The sequence below is a fragment of the Cervus canadensis genome, chromosome 19 (assembly GCF_019320065.1).
Source record: "Cervus canadensis isolate Bull #8, Minnesota chromosome 19, ASM1932006v1, whole genome shotgun sequence".
NCBI lineage: Eukaryota > Metazoa > Chordata > Mammalia > Artiodactyla > Cervidae > Cervus > Cervus canadensis.
This window is the reverse complement of record NC_057404.1, coordinates 45929100-45939343: the sequence shown is the minus strand read 5'-3', so window position 1 is coordinate 45939343 and position 10244 is coordinate 45929100. Positions and strand designations below refer to the sequence as shown.

Here is a 10244-nt window from a genome sequence, read left to right as displayed (position 1 = left end):
CAGCTGACTTGAGGGCAGCACCAGTGATTCCAGGAAATTGCTGGCTAGATGGCAAAATTATTGTTGGCCCAGTTTGGGAATATTGAGTTCAGAGATCACTGAGCTAGCAGCATTCAAACTCCACCTCCCCTCTGGGTTTTGTGCTATTTTCCTGCCAGGCTCTTCCCTCTACTCCAACCCCAGAATAAGAACTTTGCTCTCCTTCTTTTGTACCATCTGCAGGGCTTGGTGGTGGAGAGGAACAAATCATCCATTCTATCATCTCAGAATTCATCATATCCTGTGTGTATTGTCACAGGATTTTACTGTACTTATTTGTATATTTTGCTCTCTTCTTTCATTATAGTAAACTTCAAAAGGATTCTTATGTCTCATTCACAGTCATATTTTCATGAGTGGAAAAGTTCCTAGCATGCAGGCACCCGAGAACACTTATTAAATAAAATGAGCAAATGACACAGAAATCTTCCATTACATGATACATTTGTTAATTTCTTCCTGTAATTTTTGGATGAAGCACAAGCTGGAATAAAGATTGCTGGGAGAAATATCAATAATCTCAGATATGCAGATGACACCACCCTTATGGCAGAAAGTGAAGAGGAACTAAAGATCCTCTTGATGAAGGTAAAAGAGGAGAGTGAAAAAGCTGGCTTAAAGCTCAACATTAAAAAAACTAAAATAATGGCATCTGGTCCCATCACTTCATGGCAAATAGATGGGGAAACAATGGAAACAGTCACAGACTTTATTTTTTTGGGCTCCAAAATCACTGCAGATGGTGACTGCAGCCATGAAATTAAAAGATGCTTGCTCCTTGGAAGAAAAGTTATGACAAACCTAGACAGTGTATTAAAAAGCAGAGCCACTACTTGGCCGACAAAGGTCTATATAGTCAAAACTATGATTTTTTCCAGTAGTCTTGTATGGATGTGACAGCTGAAGTGAAGTGAAGCGAAGGCTGAGCGCTGAAGAATTGATGCCTTCAAACTATGGTGCTGGAGAAGACTCTTGAGAGTCCCTTGGACTGCAAGGAGATCAAACCAGTCCATCCTAAAGGAAATCAGTCCTGAATATTCATTGGAAGGACTGATGCTGAAGCTTCAATGCTTTGGCCACCTGATGTGAAGAGCCGACTCATTGGAAAAGACCCTGATGGTAGGAAAGATTGAAGGCAGGAGGAGAAGGAGATGACAGAGGATGAGATAGTTGGATGGCATCACTGATTCAATGGACATGAGTTTGAACAAACTCTGGAAAATCGTGAAGGACAGGGAAGCCTGGTGTTCTGCAGTCCACGGGGTCACTGTCAGACACAACTGAGCGACAGAACAACAACAGTTACTTAGAAAATTTGAGGGTTTTTGATCAGATGTATACAAAATTAAAATTGCTGCAGCTTCTTGATGAACTCAGTCTTTCTTAATGATATTTTTAGTTTTTTGGTTTTGGTTTTCATATTTTTGGTCATGAAACCTATTTCAAGGCAGTGCGCTCAGTGGTCCTGCCAGTCTGTCTCTTGCTTCAACAGTATTGATGCAACAGATGCCGGGATGTCCCTTGCTCCAGCCTCTGACCACCCTCCAGCTTCTCTTCCAAGCGCAACTTTAGAACCAGCCACTCGGCCATCCTTGACCTCTGGGACCAGCCAACACCAATTGTTGAGTTTAGCTCTTTATTACCGATTAACCATGAATTCCAAGATTCCTCAGAATTATTCCACCAAGGTCGAGGCTGCCTTCAACTGCCTGGTCAACTGCATCAGCCAGCCTCCTACACCTACCCCACTGGGCTTCTATTTCCACCACAACAGCATGACTTTGGAGGGCATGGGCCACTGTTTCAGGGAATTGGCCAAGAAGAATTAGGGTGCTGAGCCTCTCTTGAAAAGGAAACTCCAGGGCAGCGGCTGCACCTTCTTCCAGGACGTGCAGAAGCCATCTCAAGTTGAGTGGGGGTAAAACCCAGGACACTGTGGAAGCTGCACTCATGGAGAAGAACGATCTGCCCATGCAGACCCCCACCTCTGTGGCTTCCTCGAGAGCCACTTCCTAGAAGAGGAGGAGAAACTCCCGGAGAAGATGGGCAATCTCCTGACTAACTTCCAGCGACAGACAGGTCCCCAGGCTGGGCTGGCTGAGTGTCTCTTCCAAAGGCTCACCATTCAGCGTGACTAGTCGGAAGGAGCCTTGGAAGCCCAGCAGCCTTTGAGGAGCTCTTCTGGTGTCAGGGCTTCTGCCTGAAGCCTCTCCCTGCAGGCACAAGGCCAATTTTTCACCACCCTGGAGCCCTCTCCCAAGCCTTGGACCAAATGGAAACAGTAAAGCTTTTTGCAGCAACAAAACAAAACAACCCTCCCTGCCCCACCCACCACCAAAACCCCAAAAAACCCCTCCTATTTCGATGCTAACATGCCATAAAGCTTTCTTCTGGTTAAAATCTACCACGTGTCTTTTCACTTGCTTTTACTTTCAACCTACATATGTCTTTATGCTTTATTTCCCACTCTTCCAAACAGTATTTAGCTGGATTTTTAAAAACACAGTTGTATAGTCATTTAACTGGTAAATTTAATTCATTTATGTTTATGATAATTATTGATGTATCTGAATTTATTTCTATACATGTTTAACCTGTTTATTGCCTTAAATTTATTTTTTTTTTGATGATTGCACTTCTAAAAAATCCTTTTGCTTCTTTTTCAGATCAGGTTATTCCTATTAGTCTTATTTTACCCACTCATCTTTAATTCTATTATAATTTTTTAAACTCCATTGTTTATTTCTGTAAAGATTCTATACCCAATCTCCATTCTCGAGTCAAGTTGTAACAGTTATACTAGTCACATTTAAATAGTGCTAACATAGTTGTTAAATAATTAGGTAAGCCCATATGTGCCAGATAACTCTCTAAAAATTTTAATAAAGTATTTTAACCTAGTATACCCAAAGTATTTTTTCAACCAAGTACTCTTTTAAGAACTTTACTTTCATTAGATCATTTAAGTCTCATTTTACTGATCAACCCCATTTTATGGAATAGAAAACTGCAACAGAGAGGGAGGTCAAAAAATTTGGCCAAGGTCACATAGGTAGGTAGATTTTTTAGCTGCGATTTGAATGCAAGTTGTTAACTATACTCACTATATGCTGTGCTTAGTAGCTGAGTCGTGTCCAACTCTGCCAGCCCATGGACTGAAGCCTCCTCCCAGGTTCCTCTGTCCATGAGGATTCTCCAGGCAAGAATACTGGAGTGGGTTTGCCATGCCCTCCTCCAGGGGATCTTCCCAACCCAGGAATCGAGGAGAAAAAAACCTCAGACGTTGTTTTTGGCAAAATAAAATGTTATTTTTACTTTTTTTTTTTTTTAATGCTAGTGATTTTCAACTTTCTCATACAGTAATTGGCTATCTGTACATCTTCTTTAGTTCATCTTTCATATTCTTTGTCTATTTTTATCTTGGAGTCATAATCTTTTGTAGTAAAAACTCCTTGTCTTAACTACAATAAAATGTATTTTTATTTAATAAATTTTTCATTTTACCAGAGATAATTTCTTGGTTAACATTTTAATTTCCTAAGGAAATTTAGAAGAGTTATATAATTCCCTTTTCAAAGAAAACATATCTCTGCTCTCCTTCATCCTCACTATCAGGAAATTCTCAGCTATTATTTTACAGTCCCTGAGCTCAAATTTCCAAAGGAAACCATGAAGAAAGTTAAAAAAAAAATAACATTCTTCTTTTATGTGTATTATGTAAAATATAATTTCTGAATCTCTATAAAATTAAAAATATATATATTAGTTATATCAAAGAACTAAATCTATTTAATATGATATAAGCATAATACAGTACAATGAATAAATAGACAATTTATATTTGTGTTATTTTAAGGAAAAAAACAAAATTTTTAAAAAGGTGAAGATTAGTGATTATGAAAGATATCAAAAGGAATACTCTGTTTTCAAGAATGAGCCACTACAGAGATTCTTTATGGAGAGATCCAAAGTCTTATTTGATTTTTAAAACGAACAGGCAAACAAAGAACCATGCAGTCCCATTTTGAGGCTCTCAACATTTGCCATGGTCAGAAACTGTCCTGGGAAAATTCAGCACAACATAGGAATGTTGCCATCTAGTGTTCACTTTTAGAATTGGCCCCACAAAATTAGTGTAATCTAAACATATTATTTCAAAATGTAGTGACTCTTTGGAGCCAGAGATCAAGAGAGTTTTCAGAGGTAACTGAGAAGTTTTTAAAATTAAGGAGAGAAAGGAGGATGTTACTAGAGATGTGTAATTGTACATGTAAAGATTGCAATGAAGCAGAATAGACAATGGAAAGAGAAAACAGCAAATGCATAAGACCCTTTAGAGGAGATAAAGAATGTTAGAAGGCAGAGGGTCAAATCTTTGAAGCAGTAGAAAAGCAAAAGTCTTTGAAATGTATTGGGTGGGAAATTTAAAGAATAAAATGTATGTTTACAACTTTTGAAAGATTTTTGTTTTAGATAATGAAAAGTTACCATCTGTTGAGGACTTAGTGAGTACCAGCTATTATAAATGCTTTGCATGTAATATATATTTGACTTCTATAATTACTCTGTTACCCCCATTTTAAACATGAGAACATTGAGGTACAGAAAGTTTACAGAGTTTGGTAAGTGGCAAAACCTCGTTATTGATTTGTCTAAACCAAGAAGCTGTTTCCAATGTCCATGCTCTTAACCCACATACTATGCACTTCCTTCTAAAGTAAGTATAGAACTTGAGCTGGGGTCACCATGTAATGTTAGCTAGAAGGTTTAGTCAACTATCCAAAGCATTCTGACGAAATTTTATTATTTTTACTATCTGGATCTGGTGTTTGAACTGATAAACTCATCTAACAATTGCTCAGTTTTCCCTTTTACATCTGTGTCATGTTCTTTTTTAAAAATATTTGTTTATTTATTTGGCTGCATCAGATCTTAGTTGCAGCACTTGAGATCTTTCATTGCCATGTGCTGGTTCTCTAGCTGCTGCGTGTGGGCTTATTTGCCCCAGGGCATGTGGGATCTTAGTTCCCCGTCCAGGGATTGAACCTGAGTCCCCTGTATCCCAAGGCAAATTCTTGGCCACTGGACCACCAGGGAAGTCCCCGGTGCTATTTTCTTGCTGAGGTTTAGTAGGTGCGTGTCTTAGGTGTAAAAATATCACAGCACCGTGTTTTCTTTTGTAGAGTGTGTACGGCAGCATCAGTAGTGGTAAATTTCTTCTCTCAGCTGTTGGTCCTCCTTCCTGTCACCAGCGCAACTGTAGTCACTAGTATGGGGTGCGTTGCGTCACCCCAACCCCGTTTCCCATTCACATGTTGAAGTCCTCACTCCCAGTTCCTCAGAATGTGGCTGTCTTTAGAGATAAGGTCTTCAAAGAGGTAATTAAGTTAATAGAAGGTCATTGGATTGGGCCCCTAATCCAACAAGAAAAGGAAATTTGGGTGTGAACACTTACTGGCGAGACCATGTGAAGACAGGGAAAACACAGCCAGCTAAAAGTAGAGGGGAGAAGCCTCAGAAGAAACCATCCCTGGTAAAATTTGACCTCAAACTTCTAGCTTCCAGAAATAGGAGAAAACACATCTCTGCTGTTTAAGCTGCCCCGCCTAGGGTACTCAGTTATGGCAGCCCTAGCAAATGGAATGGAGTGCGTGCATTACTCAGGCTCCTGGTTTATAAAGCAAACAAACCGCTCTTGCTAGGTTAAGAAGAAGAAAAAAAGACAGTTCCTAAGGAATATTAGATAGCTCAGCGAATCTTTGGAGGACTAGAGAGCCAGGTTGAGAGGCCACACAGTCAGAAACAATGCCCAAACCACATCACCACATTGTACCAGTAAAGGCTTCAATGGAACTAGACCTTACAGGGCACACCACTCACTGTGGACTTGAGATGCCAGGACTTCCATCTTCTGACCACAGGAGATGACATCTCAGCAGCTACCTTTGCCCCTCAAAATGGAATTCCTGCAGCTCTGCCTTGCCACATAGCTCATGTATGGTTTGATGTCTCATGAGGTTGCGTGTGCTTGGAGAAGCCTAGGTTCCATGCCTGCAGCCCAGTTGTGAGTGAGCCAAGGGAGTGAGTTTTCTGACTTCTGCCACATGGAGGTGGATCAAAAGGCAGGAAACTGTCTAGACATGGAAAGAGTGTTAGTGGAAAACCAGAAAAAGCACATAAAGGGAGTCAACTGTAAAATCTCAGTAATATGATTCTTGGCCCAGTTGCTCTGCTAGTACATTTCTCTGAGACCTAGTTGTCATTTCCATAGTCCTTACACTTTTCTTGAATTTATTTTTATTTTCATTAGATAAAACTCTCCCTTGTCTAGAATTCACATGACTATCAAGCACAAACAGCTGGATCCCTCACCCCATCTTGTTGTCTACTTTTTAAGACAGAAAGAAATTAAGGCAGCTAATATGAAGATGCTGCTTTGCAAGTATCCATTCTTCTTTATGCTGGTAAAAGAATTCCCAATTTTCCTCAGTGAGTCATCCTTTTTTCCTGTCTTTCTCTATGATTTCTGTGAGAATACCATTTCCTGGCCTGCCACTCCTGCCCAAGTTCTAGAAGTCTGAGGCTCAATTTTGCCAATCAGAACATGCACATACCATCCCTCCTCCCCAGCTCTGTGATTAGCTCTAGAATAAGCAGCAGCATTGTCCAGGACGGACCAATGAGACTCCATCTAAGGATATTTCCTAGAAGAATACACTTGCCTTCTCTGGCTCTTCTCTTTCTGCTGTGGTTGCTAGGCTAGGACACAAGCCTGGGGCTGCTGCTGACTAAACTGATGCTCTTTGATAAGACCTTTCCTGTAACATTGACACAGTGCAAAGCAGAGCAAGAGATAAATAAACAGAGTCCTAATATCCTGTGAGCACCGAGAACCAGCTGTGCTTGAAGTTTGCATTGCTTCTGGATTTTTCAGTTCCTTATGCCAGTGAGGTCACTTTCTGCTTAAATCCATTTGAGTACCTTCAGTTACTTGCAATCAAGACTCTTGACTCATTTTATTAGGTAAATAAAATAGTTCATTACTACAAATTTTTCTCTAATAACTCTGATTAACAAATATTTATGGTATCTCTTAATTCGATGTCCAAATGAAAAAAACTTGGGCTTGTTTTTACATAGGTGTGCACATACCACATATGCATATGCACAAGCAAACACACACTAGGTGAGGGAAAACAGAGTAACTATATTGAAGGTTTTATTCCTCTTGGTTTCTTTCCCTTTAGACAAAATGACCTTTTTATGATTTGATGAGAGAGAACATACTTGCATGTATTTTTCTGTATTTTTTGCTTTATCTAGATTTACTCTTGAATGCAGCAGAGACATATTTTTCTGTTTCTTACATCCCGGTGTTTGGAGGTCAGCATATGGGTTAGTTGGATTAATTTTGTTTCTTTTTAACCTATGTGTCTCTACAGGTTTGACCTTTCCATTTTTTTCCTACATCTGACTATTACAGGTTAAATGATGGGATGTACATACATGTTTAATAGAGGAGTAACGTAAGTTCAGGCAGACTTGCAACTCTCTGTCTTCTGTAAGAATTTATGAGCACTATCAAATAACAATAGTACCTCACTTTGATTCATCTTTTAGCTTTCAGCGCCTAGTTTTACCTGTCCTCCTTCTTCTAATCATAAATCAGTTTCCACTGTACTTACGAGCAGCTGTTGTATTGACGGAGACAGATCATTATCACTAATGTAAATCTAATGTACTTTGGGGGAAATATTTTGTTAAAGGTACTGTACTGCATCTAGATATATTAAGAATCTAGTTCTTGAGTTGTTTTTCTGCATAAATTACAAAATGAGACATAAATGAGTGCCCTGGAGAAACTATAGACATATGTACCATCTTGGTCTGTTCAGTTGGTTGTAATAAAATGCCTCAGACTGAGTGGCTGATAAACAGACCTTCCTCTGTCCGGGTTCTGGAGGCTGGTGAGTCCAAGATTAAGGCACCAGCAGGATAAAGTTCAGGGGCTTCCCAGGTGGTGCAGTGGTAAAGAACTCGACTGCTAATACAGAAGATGCAGGAGACACATTCAATGGTTCAATCCCCGGGTCAGGAAGATCTCCTGGAGAAGGAAATGGCAAACCACTCCAGTATTCTTGCATGGAAAATTCCATGGACAGAGGAGCCTGACAGTCCATGGGGTCGCAAGAGTTGGACATAACTGAGTGACTAACACATACACACATATACACACAATGCAGCATCTGGTCTTCTGATTATCTTATGTGAAATGAGTCTATGTGTTTCTCAGAATACCACCTTACAAAGACCCAGATCAGTGTGACCTACCTAGTATTCTGGACATCAGGGGAGAAAAGGATTAGAGACGAGGGAAGGCTGGGCAGAAGGAAAGGGGAGAGGAGGAGGAGGAGGAGGAAAGAAAGAGAACTGTGTTTAACTGTGGTTAGCACTTTATATTCTTAGGGCAAATCCTGAGTATCCCCAAGCTTCTAAATAACAGGATAATGTCCTATCTCTGAAATTAAGACCTTGTTTTATGTTATGAATTTATAATTTCCTAATTGCTATTGATATTTGTTGCAGCAGAAAATAAGCATACACACTTTTAAATTAGATTTGCCTATTAAAAACTAATAGATGTCTCAGGTTCAATCCAATTTCTTGGTTCCTTATAGTATGAAAGTTTTTAATTTTGTTTTCTGTAAGAAATATGCACAATTAAATTGGCTTCTCTCTGATTAAATATTTTATAACTTCCTTTATGTATTTGACTTGTGATTTTTACTGATAAAGTGGTTATTTTCAAAAGTGTGTGTGTGTGCTAAGTCACGCATGTCCAATTCTTTGCAACCCCATGGACTGTAGCCCACCAGGCTCCTCTGTCCATGGGATTTCCCAGGCAAGAATGCTGGAGTGGGATGCCATGCCCTCCTCCTGGGGGATCTTCCTGACTCAGGGATGGAACCTGCATCTTATGTCTCCCGCATTGGCTGGTGGGTTCTTTTACCACCAGCGCCACATGGGAAGCCTGTTCAAAAGGAAGTGAAGACAAATGATTGTAGTAAATGTAGGGTAAAGGAGTTAGAGAAGGCAAGGTTCAGAAAAAGAATGAGACCATCACTTTACAGGAACAGATCACTTTTAATGAGATGAGAAGGGGCAGCAGTCAGATTAGTGAGCTGCTGCAGTAACCCAAGAAAAGAGTAAGTACATACAGGCATATACGTGGAAATCTACCGTCTTAAGGGGGCCTGTTCTTCTCCAAGGTTGTTCGGAGTAGTTATCTCTTAAACTGCTGGGGCAAGGAATTCTGGAGATGGGCCAGAGGCTGGACTGGCTGGGAGCTGGGAGTAATCAACCTTAATGTCCATTTTTTTTCTTCAGGTAGGCGGGTTTTTTGTTTTGCATAGAATGGTGGGGAGTTTTAACTCCAGGCTATTTTGAGCCCTGTAACTTTCCTTCAGTAAACAGTGAAATTATTTAAATATTTATAAATAAATAATGTATTTCCTCTAAAATAGGTCATTTCTGAAGCAGACACATGTGTTTACAAATATAGTTTAGGCACAATATGTTAAGATTATGCAATACTTTTTCCAAAACATTTAATATATTTTTTTTATCTATTGTTTTTTAAATTTTACTTCAAAACTTATTGGCTTAAAACAACCACCGTTTTGTTATGCCTCACATTCCTGAGAAGGAAATGGCAACCCACTCTGGTACTCTTGCATGAAGAATCCTATGGACAGAGAAGCCTGGTGGGCAAAAGTCCATGGGGTCGCAAAGAGTCTGACATGACTGAGCGCGCACAATTTGTGGACTGGGATTTGTCTATGGCTTATTGATTTCACTACTAGTACTGGATTGGAATATCCAGGATGCCTGCTTCGCTCACATTAGTCACTTGGACTCGGATAGATTGGACTGATCGGCTGGAGTGGCTCTCGTAGGGTCAGATACTTGGTGCTTTGGTTCCCCCTGCTGGCTGGGTTCCTTGGTCTTCTCCTTGTGCGTCTTTGTGTAATTCTTCCGGCAAGGTGGCCAGACTCCTTAAGTTGCCAGGTGTAAGCCTGAACTGATACACAGTCACTTTGGCCACATTCCATCAGCCAAAGTAAATCACAGGGTCAGCCTGGATCCAGTGTGGGAGACTACACAGGGAGTGAATACTAGGATGAAAGATTCAGAAGGGAGTGGAG

At 40.2% G+C, this 10244-nt stretch overlaps 1 pseudogene; it reads left to right on the top strand.

Moving 5' to 3' along the window:
* Window positions 1-1691: 1691 nt before the first annotated feature.
* Window positions 1692-2177, top strand: LOC122422082 (annotated as a pseudogene).
* Window positions 2178-10244: the final 8067 nt, after the last annotated feature.